This window comes from Castor canadensis, chromosome 7, assembly GCF_047511655.1.
Source record: "Castor canadensis chromosome 7, mCasCan1.hap1v2, whole genome shotgun sequence".
NCBI classification, from domain to species: domain Eukaryota; kingdom Metazoa; phylum Chordata; class Mammalia; order Rodentia; family Castoridae; genus Castor; species Castor canadensis.
The window spans coordinates 55,035,735-55,048,807 of record NC_133392.1 but is presented as its reverse complement, the minus strand read 5'-3'; the positions used below and the strand labels follow the sequence as shown (position 1 = coordinate 55,048,807).

Sequence of the window (13,073 nt, the reverse complement as noted above, 5' to 3'; positions counted from 1 at the left end):
GGACTGTCTGAAGCTCCCTGGTTACTATCCACCTCCCCAGGCCAAGATTAAACAGTGAAAAATTAAACATGGATAGACTCTTTCTCCCTCACCTCCACTATTAAATCCTTCCTCTAACAAGAACATCACAGGAGCTAGCATGCATTGCCTTCATCTCTTGTGTTCCTATGAAGGATTCTGATGTTTTCTATATGAGCATTAAAATTAAATCATCATAAAAATACCATAAGGCAACCACCATCTTTATTCCCATTTCAGAGATGAGGAAATAAGCAGAGAAATGTTAAGAAAACTTGTCACCGGTCAAGCAAATTGAACCAGGATTTGAACCAAAGCAGCCTGGAATTTTCTGACAGATTTGTTGAGATATAATTTACATGCTATACAATTTGCCCATTGAAAACACACAATGCTATGGTCTTAGTATCTTCACTGGGTTAGACAGCCATCACTGCAATAAATTTTAGACTATGGTCACCATCTCAAAAAGAAATCCCTGATCCCATAGTTTTCACCTACCAATGCCCCACCCCTCAGATCCAACAACCAGAAGAAATCCAATTCCTCTCTATACAAATTTGCCTATTGTGGACATTTCATATAAATGGAATCAAACAATGCCTTCTTTGTGGCTTCTTTCTTTTAGTGTAATGTTTTCAAGGCTTATCCATGTCATAGCATTTACAATACTTCACTCCTTTTATGGCCAAATAATATTCCATTATACATGTACACCTCATTTTATGAAGCCATTCTTCAGTTGATGTATTTTTAGATTATTTTAATTTTTTGTAGCCTGCACTTTTAACTTATATGCTCAAATAACTACAAGTAGGTCTCTCTCTCAAAGGATCTATCACCATGGCCAAGAAGTTAAAATTACTCCAGAAAAAAAAAAAACTCCTGAGAAATAATATCTTAGGGGGATTTTAACTTAGGGGGATTTTTTTCATGGAATAAATGAAAAATTAGTAGTAAGGATAATTATCTTGTTTTACAGACCTCTTTAATATGTTTCTACAATCTCAGCTGTACTTTTAACTCATCCTTGCACTCACTTGATAGGCACAAATGCCACAAACCTTTATTAAGTGCAAAATATGTCTTAGGAATGACCAGACACAGAGACCTTAACTGACCCCCTCAAATCCCACAGCCCATCAGGAGCAGAGTTGGTCAACCAATCCCCACCCCCTGGTCTCCTGACCATTGCTTTTTCCTTTGCACCATGAGGTCTCCATTGCCTGTCTGATTCCTCAATACCTCACCCTTCATGTACTTAAGGGAGTACTTGAACCAGCACATTTCAGCATAGACAATTTCAACATACACAGGGACAGAGGGATTAGGTGATGGAGCTCTATGTTCATTTCACTAAATTTCAAAACAATGGTCAGGTCATGAGTGATCTTGCTTCATCCAACCCCTGACCCTCCAGCCCCACTCCAGTGGCGTGATGGTAAATGTATAACAACTGGCTCGCCCAGAAGAAATCCTTAATTTGTAGTGTTTGTATATTTCTTTGGCTGGTTTCAAGTGACCAACGTGATGGCAGCAAACGAGGACTGGGAAGAGATGCTCAGTTATGTAGTATTTCCAGCATACAGACACAGTAAACAGAATAATTGCAAGAGCACAGACAATTGTAGTGCATTAGCTGAGGAGTGGTAATCGTTGAGTATCTGTTGCCTTTTTAAAATGCTTCTATTTAACCTTATAGAATCTCATTTTCAATAATGAGTGTTTACCACAAAAACCCAAAATTCCTGAAAATTTAGCAGTTACTGCTAATGAGCTCAAGCTAACTCTAGCCCTGCAGTCTTTCATCCTTGGATTACATTTTTTTTTTATGATTTCTTTCTTTTTTCTTTCTGTTATGATTCTTTAGTAGATGTACGGGGGATTCATTGTGACATTTCTGTATATGCTTACATTGTACCTTGGTCAGATTCGTCCCTACCTTCTCTCTCCCTCATTCTCCCCCCCCCAACACACACACACTCTTAATTAATTGCAAAAGATTTCATTGTTCTATTTCATGTAAGTATATAAAGTACATCAACCACATTCAACCTCCTTTATCCCTTCCATTCACCCTTTCCCACATTTTTTTTAATTCTGGATATTAAATCATTTTATCCATAAATACTTCAGAATATATTTCTAAAAGATAAAGTCTCTTTTTAAAAAAACAAAAATCACAATATAATAATTATTACATACAGAAGAGTTCAATAATAATTCTGTAATGTTCTCTAATAGTTCTCTAATTGCCTTATAAATTTTTAATAATTTAATTCATGATATAAATAAGGTCCATAAACATTTCATTGATTGATAAGGCTAAGGCTCAGGCTATTTCAATCTACAGTTTCTCTCTCCTCTCTCTCTCTCTCTCTCTCTCTCTCTCTCTCTCTCTCTCTGTCTCTCTCTCCCCGCTCCCCTCTCTTTTTCCCTCTCTGGAACTCTTTTTTAGAGAAATGGGAAAGTTAGTCACCCTTTCAGTTTTCTTTATTGGGGAAAATCTAACCTGGTAAAAGAACAAGATTCCATAAAGAAAAAAACGCCCATTTCTTATGGGCTCTTTCATTATCAAGAAAAATCTCATTCCATAAAATGTCCTTGGTAAGTCCTCAGAATCAACACAGATATCAGGCAGTCTGTCAGAAAAGAATCACAATCCTTTGTAAGGAATCTCTCTCCCTCAGTGTTACTGAGGAAACTCCTGGGTAAACACTGCAGCTCTACTTGCTCTTACTTGACTTAAATCACTAATTTTGGAGGTCGTACAGCTAGGCAATACATTACTTATTTCCCACCACCTTTGTTGTAGATAACAGGTTATTATAATAGTTGCCTACCTTACTTTGTAGTTTGAAGGCTATTTTTGCTAAAAACACTGATTCTTCAGTTGGGTCTACAGATGTCTGATGGATTACTGAAATGGAATTAAAAAGACTTGACATATTGGTCTTCATATGGTGTCTGTTACCCTTTGAATCAGTCTACTCAGCTCTGTATGTTGATCAAATGAGAAATGTTTTATCCAAAACCATAATATAGGGTTAACCTGGTATATTGTTTAATGGGGCTGGTATGTGTTTCTTCTACCCTGTCCTTGTACCCTTTCAGCAGCTACTGTGGCCCAAGTCCTTCATCCCTATTGTAAGCCCCAGAACAACTACAAGGCCAGGTGGCACAGAATGATGGTGCCAGCTACAGGAGTAACTCAGCAGTTTCTGGGGCAACTTGATCAGCCTGATTGGCCCATACCTTGCACACGAAGGAAACTGCCATTTTGAAACTGTGCCCATGGCCAGTGGAAAATTACCAAACTTTAGCCCATCCCAGAAAATCAATAAAATCTTGTGTCTCCCTTTGTTCAGGGGGGCAGACTGATCTTAATCTTGGGCAGGGCCATCTCCCTTCTGTTTGCAAGGTGCAGCCCCAATTAAAGCCTTGCCTATAATCTCACACTCTTGGCTTCATTCCATTTATATTGCTCCTGTGCCAAAGATCCCATCAGCAGTATCATTTTCACTTAGCTCTTCAGACAAGACATCTGTTGCTCATGATGAATAGACTCCTGGCCTTGAAGGTTATAGCCTTATAAATGAACAGGGGATTTTTTTTAACAAATACACACTTGTTAGTTAAAACACAGGGCACAGCACTTGTGCTCCCACCTGACGGGGAGGGAAATACCCAGCCCACTATCACCAGCTTTCAAACACAGCCAAGCCCCATTCACCTTTTGTCACATTCTGGCAACAGGCAGCAGAAGCAAGGATTTGAGGCAAAGAGAGGGCTGACTAGTCTGAGGCAGAACTGGCAGGTGATGATGGAAAGCTCTGTCTCTCTGAGATCTTGTTAAGAAACATCAACCTTGAAACTTCAGCCTTCTCCTTTCCCGGGGAACTCTGTGTGGGCTGCTGAGGTTTCGGCACCAGTTGTCACTGCAAAATGCTGCTAGTCTCTGACGTGTTTCTGAAGGGTTTCAGTGATGAACCAGCTCTTCAGCATCTTTCTTTTTTTTTTTTTTTTCCTTCCCAAATATAGTGCCAGGACTGAAAACCTCACTCATCCTATTTCCCAAACTTGGCAGCTATGACAGTTTTATTTCAGTGCCTTATTAAAGCGCAGTCATAGATTTACATAATTAAACCCAGGTCTACTTCTCTCTCCCCTGCATGTACATCTGTCACTCATTGCAGAGTGGAATGGTGATTCCACCTCCTCTGCACAAGGGACAACCTGGAGGCTTGAGAAGGCAATGTTCCCTGGTACCAATGGATACTCTCTGGTGGAAACAGAGATGGTGAGTATTCATTGTAAGCGGAGATCTGTGGTTTTCCACCTTTCAGCAGGAAGCTGCTGACCCTTCTCATTGTGTCTTAGAGCTGGAAATGAGCTTGAAAATCATCCAATACAGAGGTTGCAAACTGGCTATTTGTCTCTGATTTGGCCCACATAGTTTTTGTAATTGAGCCTTTTAATTTGAATTAATTGTCTATAATTAAAATCAAGGGATTGACATCAAAAGTCAAATTTGAAGCTCTTCTTTTAAAAAAAAAAATTAGTGTGAACCAATGTATGCAAGCCATCAGCCAGAGCAAATCAGCAGCTGCCCCTTTTAAGTGGGCCACAGATCTGTGGCTGTTCGCAGCTCTTACTCACCCTTTTTCTACATCAGCCTATGCCACACACACATGTATGTGAGCTTCTTGTACCCTGCAAAAAGTTATTTGTAACCAGGTGCCAGTAGCTCATGCCTGTAATCCTAGCTACTCAGGAGGCAGAGGCGAGAAGGATTGCAGTTCAAAGCCAGCCCAGGCAAATAGTTCACAAGACCCTATCTCAGAAAAAAGGGCTGCTGGAGTGGCTCAAGGTGTAGGCCCTGAGTTCAGACCCCAGTACCAGGGGCAGGGGTTGGGGGGAATCATTTGTAAACTCACTTCACATTACAGGTGAAAAAGAGAAACTCCACACAGGCTAATAAAAATTAATGACATGGTAGTGCATGCCTGTAATCCCAGCTACACAGGAGGCATAGGTAAGAGGATTAAGGTCCGACGCCAGACTCTGGGGTATGTGCCAAGTGGAACAGCACCTGCCCAACAAGCACAGGTCCTAAGTTCAAATCCCAATACAGTAAAAAAAAAAAAAAAAGGACATGAAGTTAACAGCAGATCCCAGTTTTCCTAACTGAGCAGTATGAACAATGATTTCTTTGTTGTCGGTATCCAGCGACTTGAATTCTGACTAGCACCATCACTGGCCAACCACGGCATGAGGCACAGACTGAACCTCTTCAAGTCACCTTTCCTCATCAGTAAAATGGAGCAGATCGTAGCATGTTTTCTACTTCACAAGATATATGAGGATTAGTACGTTTACAAAAGGATTGAAAACAGCCCCACACCCATACAATCTTATGTTTATTATTATTGGTACTTTTATGATGACATTGTCATTCACAATTTCAAGCTCACTAATGTCCTCATATTCCAAAATATTATTTCTCAAGTGCACCTCTCAATTCAACTCAAAGAGTATTTTTAAACATCTATCGTGTATACATGGGTTTATATGCTGAGTAAAAGACATATACGGGAGGTGAGATGATAAGAACACAACATAAATGAAGTAACGGGTGGAATATATGGTAGATAATACATGGTACAAGTGATATTGTATATGGTGCTTAAGTAACATAAAATCTGCCCCAAAATTACATTTCTACTTTCAAAATGCTGCTCGATCTTCTTAGAAGCCTTAGAGATGGATCTTTGCAGTGTCTGTTCCATATTCTACAGCCCTAGCATAGCACTGCCAGTTATTTTTGTTTTGTTTTGGGGTTTTGAACTCAAGGCCTCACACTTGCTAGGCAGACACCCTACCACTTGAGCCATTCTGCCAGCCCTCTGCCAGTTATTATACTCTCACAAATATACTCAGCCTTTACATGAATTATTTTATTTAATCCCTGACCAACCCCGGTGGGGTAGGCATTTTTTTTTTTTTTTTTTTTTGGTCCTACTTCTCCAGCTGAGGAAATTGAAACACCCAGGGATCAAATGACTTGTGCGAGGTCACACAGTTACTCAGCAACAGGGCCAGTAATCTGATCTAATCTTTCACACATTCCAGTGTGCCTTTTCCTCAGTCCTTGCTGGGGACCAAGCTCCCACTATGACTTCCTACAATCCTGTGCTCACACACTCCCTCCCCCTCTCCAACACCAAGTCTCGAGCTCATTTTATTGATTTTTTTTTTGACCCTACCAGCCCTCTCCTTCACTCTACCAGTATCTGCCTCTGTACCTCCTGTCATAGTCAAGCAAGCCCAGTCAGGAATATTTTCCCTCCTGCCTGGACCAAATTGATATCATTACAAAGATGATTGTTTACTCATTGTCACCAACATACTAATGCTTATTAAGCTCACATTATTGCCAAAAGGGAGTGTGACTGGATTTTCAGTGAGTCATTAAGTGCAACCAACGTTTATCAAAGGAATTGTAAATTGATGGTTGTGATAATCCTCGTAATGTTCAGTTTCTTTCTAATGACCTCCTTGTTATCAGCAAGGATGCAGAGTAGTTATAGAATCTTAATAGTCCCTGTGCTGGCAAGCCTACACTGACTTCCTGAAGAGTCCAAAATGTACTGTGCACGTGTGCAGCTGGCTTGACATGCATACAGATATTGATTGAAGCTCAGTCTTGTTTTCTGGTTATGATTACATAAATTACAAGATGCTATGAAGAGAAAAGAAAGTTAAAAAAAAGAAAGAAAAAAACAAATATCATAAAGTGGGACCAGGAATAAGCTAAAAATATATACACATATATGCTGACATTGGCCACACATTGGCTCTTACATTTTCAGAGGCCTGCTGTGAAAAGAACAACTTGTTTATTTGCTTGGCTAAAGGGCCTCTAGTGAAAAACAAAAGTGATTTCTTTGAGAGGTATAATTAACAAGACCATAAGAGAATTTCACCTTGTAAAAGGGACAGTATAGAATGTGAATAAGCAATGGTTTCAACAATACCCTTACAGTTGCAAGGATAAGATTATCTGTCTTCCTTGTAGATTATGGAAGCAGCACAATTCAGAAAAAGTAATTCTTGGGGTGGACAGAAGAGGGGCCATGGCAGCCAAAGACTAAATCTGTACATTTTACTATAAGTGAATGCATATTATGCATGTATTTCTATGTGATTTTTTATTACCAAAATTTACTAATTAAGAATACATCTACCAATAACACAAATAGTGAAAATACTAGTCAGCAACAACAGCAAAGTATGATCATAAAGGATGAGCCTGTATCCTGACCCTCAATGCCGCTCTTAAAATTATGGTTGACCTGAAATCATTACTTGTTCCAATGTGTATGCCACTTCTGCTGGCTCTTATTTCCCCAGAGCTCACATTTTCCCTATGAGCCCATATTCTGGGATTAAATGTTTAGGCTCTGGAAAAGTCAGCTTGAATTGAATCCTTGCTCCCTTTATGACTTTGAGTAGGATAATTAACCTTTTTATTATCTCATTTTTTTGTAAAATGGAGGCTCCTAATTGTACCTACTATATGGGATTGTTGTAAACATTAAATATTAATAGGTGCAAAGCCTGGTACACAGCATTTGGTGAATATTAGCCATTGTTATTATTGTTATTCCATGGAATTGTGTCTTAGGCAGTTTCTGCATATCTTCTCAGTAAACAATAGCCATTGATTAGGAAGATCATGGTTCTCTGGGGCCTTTGTTCACATAGCACTGAATAGTGCAGTTATTTCATAGTTTGCCTCCCAATTAGATTGCATAGGTATCACCTAGTCCAACCTCATTTTACATTTGTTGGAGAAAACAAAATGTCAGCACAATTAAGTAATATCTCTAATGTCTCCAAGGTTAAACAGTTAGAGAGTTGCAAACTAGGTCAAAAAGTAGTCACTTAACTTCTAGCTTAGTCTTTTTGCCATTAGAGCATCTTGTCTTCCCAGCAACCCCTGGCACACTGGAGTCTCTTTGACTCTCCTATTTAATTCCCCAGTGTTGATAATTCTCAAATGCTCCTCTCCTACCCAGACCCTTCTCCGGTTCCTCCCAGCCAACCTCCTAATTAATATGGTCACCTGGTTATCCCACAGACATTTCAAATGCTACTTCTTCTAATAGAACTCATCATTATCTTCTCTTATCTGGCTACTCTTTCTGCATTTTCTGTTGGTGACCCCATGATCCACACAATATCTAAACAGAAAACTAAATCTTATCTCTGATCCCTCCTACTCCCTTATCCTATATATCAAGATTCTGCTCGTTTTTCTTACAAATTGTTTCCCAAATGTGTCCTTCCCTAATAATTTCTAAGCCACAGCCCCAATTTTGATTTAAACTTTTCTATAGCTATTTGGTTTGTTCCCTTGAGAGATGCCACAAACACTTACGGAAAGCAGAAAGTAAATAACATTCACTGAGCTCTATTGCACACCCAGACACTGTGCTAGGAGCTTATATGTGTTATGATCACAGATCATATGGTATACTAATTTTACAGATGAGGAAGCCAAAGCTCACTCAAATTGTTTATAAATTCTGGAGTCATGCTTAAAAAACAAGCACTATTGCCTAAAGCTATTGACATTAGAACCTATTACAGCTCTAAACCCAAGAGACAAAGAAGGGAGTAGTTTCCAACACCCAGCAGAGAGAGTAACTCTATAGGAAAAGGCTTCTGACAAGAGCTGCCTGCCTCTCTTAAAGGAACTGAGAGTATAAATATCCAACTGACCAAATCCAACTGGAAGCTGAACAGCAATGGAGTTCCCAGTGAAAGTCACAAGTCAGCCACCCCAGGCCCAGAGCAGGACAGTAAAGAAGGACGAGCAGACCTGGAAGGGAAAATGGATGATATCTAGCAAAGCATGCAACATGATGGTGCCAGGGTTTGAAACTAACACAAGGTGGTTTCACTTTCTTTCCCACAAATCTATGAATTTACAATATTGTGAGGTTTCTATGAACAGAGAATATTTCTGCATTATAAGAAGCATTCAGTAAGTACTTACTGAACTGAATTGAAACTAGACAGAATTTAATTTCATGGCCCCAATCAGCACAGCCTCTCTTTGGAGATTTTGTGAACTGAGTTATATATGCTTGAGATTTTCCTCACCTCCCTTTCTTAAATCACTTTAACTTACACAAGGGTAAACTTTTTCTGTAAGAGGCTAGATAGTAAATCTTTTGAGCCTTGAAAGTTTATATAAGCTCTGCCACTACTACCTAACTCTGTCATCATTGAGTGAAAATAGCCATGGTCAATAAAAAACAAATGGGAAGAGCTGTGTACTAACAGAACTTTATTTATGGACACTGAAATTCGAATTTCCTATCATTTTCCTGTATCACAAAATATTATTCTTCTATAGATTTTTTAAAAGCCACTTTTAATGATTTTAAAAATATTCATTCAAAGGTCATACAGAAACAGGCAGAAGATCAGAGTTGACCCATGGGCCATAGCCTGTTTGTAGTCCCTCTGAATTCTCAGGACATCCTCTAAGGCACATCATCAAGCCATCATCAGGCCTTTCCCAACTCCCTTGCCTGTCTGAGAACCTACCTGAACTGTTCCCCATCTCCTCCAAGTCTTGCTGGGTGAACAATAATCACCTGAAGAAGTGATGTGGGCTGAGGGCTTCTCTTAGAATTGCAGTGTGCTCACAACTCAGTGAGAACCACGATAGTAGCTACAATTTATGAGCTGTTAAAATGTGCCAGTCACTGTACTAAGCCGTTTGCATGCACGATCTTATTTAAGCCTCACAGCAACTCAAATCAAACTCCAAACAGAAGTAGACTACATTAAGTAAACCAGGGACAATGGTGGAAATTCTGGCAAGTTAGAGTATAATGCTCCATTTTAAAAGTCTAAAATCAAAAAAGCTACTGAAGGTCATGTAGAGGCATGACTGAAGGTTGAAATAGTCTTATTCTGGTCACTTAACCATGAAATAAAAGCACTTCTGCCCAAGAAGGTGAGTCCTTGTTGCCCAGGGAAGATGAACATTCAACTGCCCTTATCAATAAAGGGAAAAACCAGTGGGGTTTAGGGAGTCAAAAACTCTCATTCCCAATGTGCCAATAAAGTTATAATCCTGTCTTTCCCATACTCCCAAAAAGTATCAGCCTTGAAAAGGCAATCCAATGGAGTTGGAAGAACATATTCTGCAGATCCTACAGTCCCGACTGGAATCTACCCACCTGGTGAACTTGGATAAATTGCCATTTGAGTCTCTGTTTATGATGAACATCTACTTTGCAAAATAATAGCAAAGACTAAATGAGATCACCTATGAAAGTTTTAGCAAAATGCCTAACCTATAATATTGAAGTGAGGCTATGGCAGATTCTCAGTACATGGGAGGTAGGAACTATTTCTCTTGGCTAAGCCAGGGACTATTGAGACAAGCTTTTTCTTAAAGAGGAGCTCAGACAAAGGACTTATCCTTCTTCCTGGACTTGTCCTTGAATCCAACCAGGCCCAGGACTGCCATATGTTCATTCAGAGCTGATGACATAACCTCTGAGGGAGGTGGCAGGACATGTGAAAGTGAGTTTCAAAGTCACATGTACCCTGAGGTTTACTCAGGGTGTTTAAGCTTCCCAAGGCCTTCACTTCTGGGTTCACATCTTCAAAGTATAACAAATTTCATTTTGGAGTTGACAAGCCTCCCTCAACTATCCCAGGCTCCACCACCTAGAAATCAGAGACCTTAAACTTGTAATCAATTGTTCTCAGCTGATCAAGAGAAATCAGATTTAAAGGGACCTTACTTCCTGGCTGTCCATCCCTGTCAGCACCGTCGGCCTGCCCCAGGCCACATCCCATTACCTACCAGTTTCCCATATTTGCTTTTATTGCATAAGAAACATTACAAACATCTCTTCCATGCCTTCATTGCCCATTTTAATATACTTAAGAACAGAGGGACTATGGCTTCTCCTTCTTTTGTGACACCATATCACTTAATACAGTACTATAGATACAAAATAGACAGCCTCAAATGCCTAGGTAAAGCCTTCAAATATTATTCTAAGGAGGAAAGAAAGGCCCTTGACAGGTTTTAAGTAGAAAGTGGTAAAAGAATATTGGGGACAATATTCTCTAGCAACATATACGTGAAACATTGAAAAGAGGGAAAATAAAAGAGAAAAGAAACTAAAAATACAGAAGACCAGTTAAGAGTAATTATCATCAGTGGAGCCTGAGTTAGTGAGGGTCTAAACTACAGTCACAACAAGAGACAGAGGAAAAGATGTTTTAGAAACACTTCTGCAAACAATGAACTGCAGTGTCCTGTAGGGTAGAGCCAACACTGAATATCTTTGTGGCCTCACATGTCCATGGTTGTGCCAGCTGTCAAAACCCTGAAACATTTCTGTATTTATGAGTGTAAAAACCTGAAACCACCATCCTCCCAGCCCCATGCCCAACCCACCACCCAGTCTTCTCCTGAACACCTCAAACCATTACTCCTGATCCAGGACTGGAAGAGTTTATGCCTGTCACAGGAGAAGGACTTGAAAACTTACTCCTGCAGCAAAGCTGGTATTATTTTTGATTGGATAGTCCCTCTGACAATTGTGACATATGTGTAAAATCATGAGTTCACATGGTTAGCCCAGCTCCTAGGATATAGTAAATGTCGAAGGGAAAAAGGGAGTGAGTAATGGAAAGAAAGAGAAAAGGAAAATGAGTGAAAGGTAAAAGAGGGAGGGAGAAGAGAAGAAAGGAACAGATTTTGATGAGCAGTTGAATTTGGGAACAAATAGCAGACATATGCAGCTATGTGGTTGTTTTCTTTCAGGAAAAAAAACGGAAACTGAAAAGAGATCTCATTTGGAAGTAAGATGAATATGTACTCTTAAAAATAAACTGGATTTGAGCAAAAGCCCACTGAGAAAAATAAACTTATAAAGAATTTTCTCTAAATTGAAAATCTACCTATTGGAGAGCCCAGGTCAGTACAGAACTGTGAATATCATGGGTAGCCTTTCAAGAAACCCCTTCAGGCTCTTAGGGTTCCCTTATGCTGCTTCTTAGAAGCTAGCTCACTTTTGTCATAAGGACAACAAACTGTGTAACCAATCAAACTTTCAATTTAGACTTAAAAAGTCAAACATGAGGTCCACCTGTAGAATGTGGTCCTCATAGGACTCCATTTCATGGCTCTAACCTTGTTTTTATTTTTCCCTACCATCTCTAATTTATGTTACCTTCACACATGACAAACAAGCTCATTTAAATCCTTTTTAGAGGAAAGAGCAGACTGAGTTAACTCAAACTGAGTTAGAACTGAAATGGCATACTTAGATGGAAATATCCAGTTGATATAAATATTCAAAATCAGCTCTTCATTAAGTTTCGGTATGTGGGAAGTACTGTGAGAGTTGCAGAGATATAGAAGGGACCTCTACTTTCTATGAGTAGTAGTGAGTCTAAGAGCCTCATTGCAATTGAGCAATCTCAAAACAGGAGGTGAGTACTCAGAGGGTTAATAATAGAGGTGGCAGGAGCACTGAGAGAGGCAGTTGGTCTAAGAGCAAGGAGCAGCAGCTTTGACCGTAGTAGCCCAGAAGCCAACCTGTCAATATGACATTTGTCCCTTGGACATCAAGCACATAGAGTCCTGACAACCCAAAGGAAGCTCTGATAATTTCCTATAAAAGATGGCAACTCCAGCTAAACTAACATTTGAGACAAGCCCCCACCTGTGATGTCAGAGCAATAGCAATACAACCGTGTCCTTTATCAGGTCAAGAATCCTCCCCTCTAACTGTAGCCCACATATTTATGAGGATATAGCTCACTGAATCAACACCCCCAGGGAGGCCCCATTGGGTGCTCTCCTATCTTTAGAGCTAAAAGAAAAATAAAAAGATTCATACTTTTAAGATAAAGTTTTTTAAAATTCTATTTTCTGCCTCCCTCTGATTCATAGAACAACCACAGCACACAGATTTTAGGTTCTGTTATGACCACAAAGGACCCGG

General features: G+C 39.6%; 1 long non-coding RNA gene across 1 annotated transcript in view; it reads right to left on the bottom strand.

Moving 5' to 3' along the window:
* LOC141424624 (uncharacterized) overlaps positions 1-13,073 on the bottom strand; it is a 280,393-nt gene that overhangs the window by 244,615 nt on the left and 22,705 nt on the right. The window lies entirely within an intron of this gene.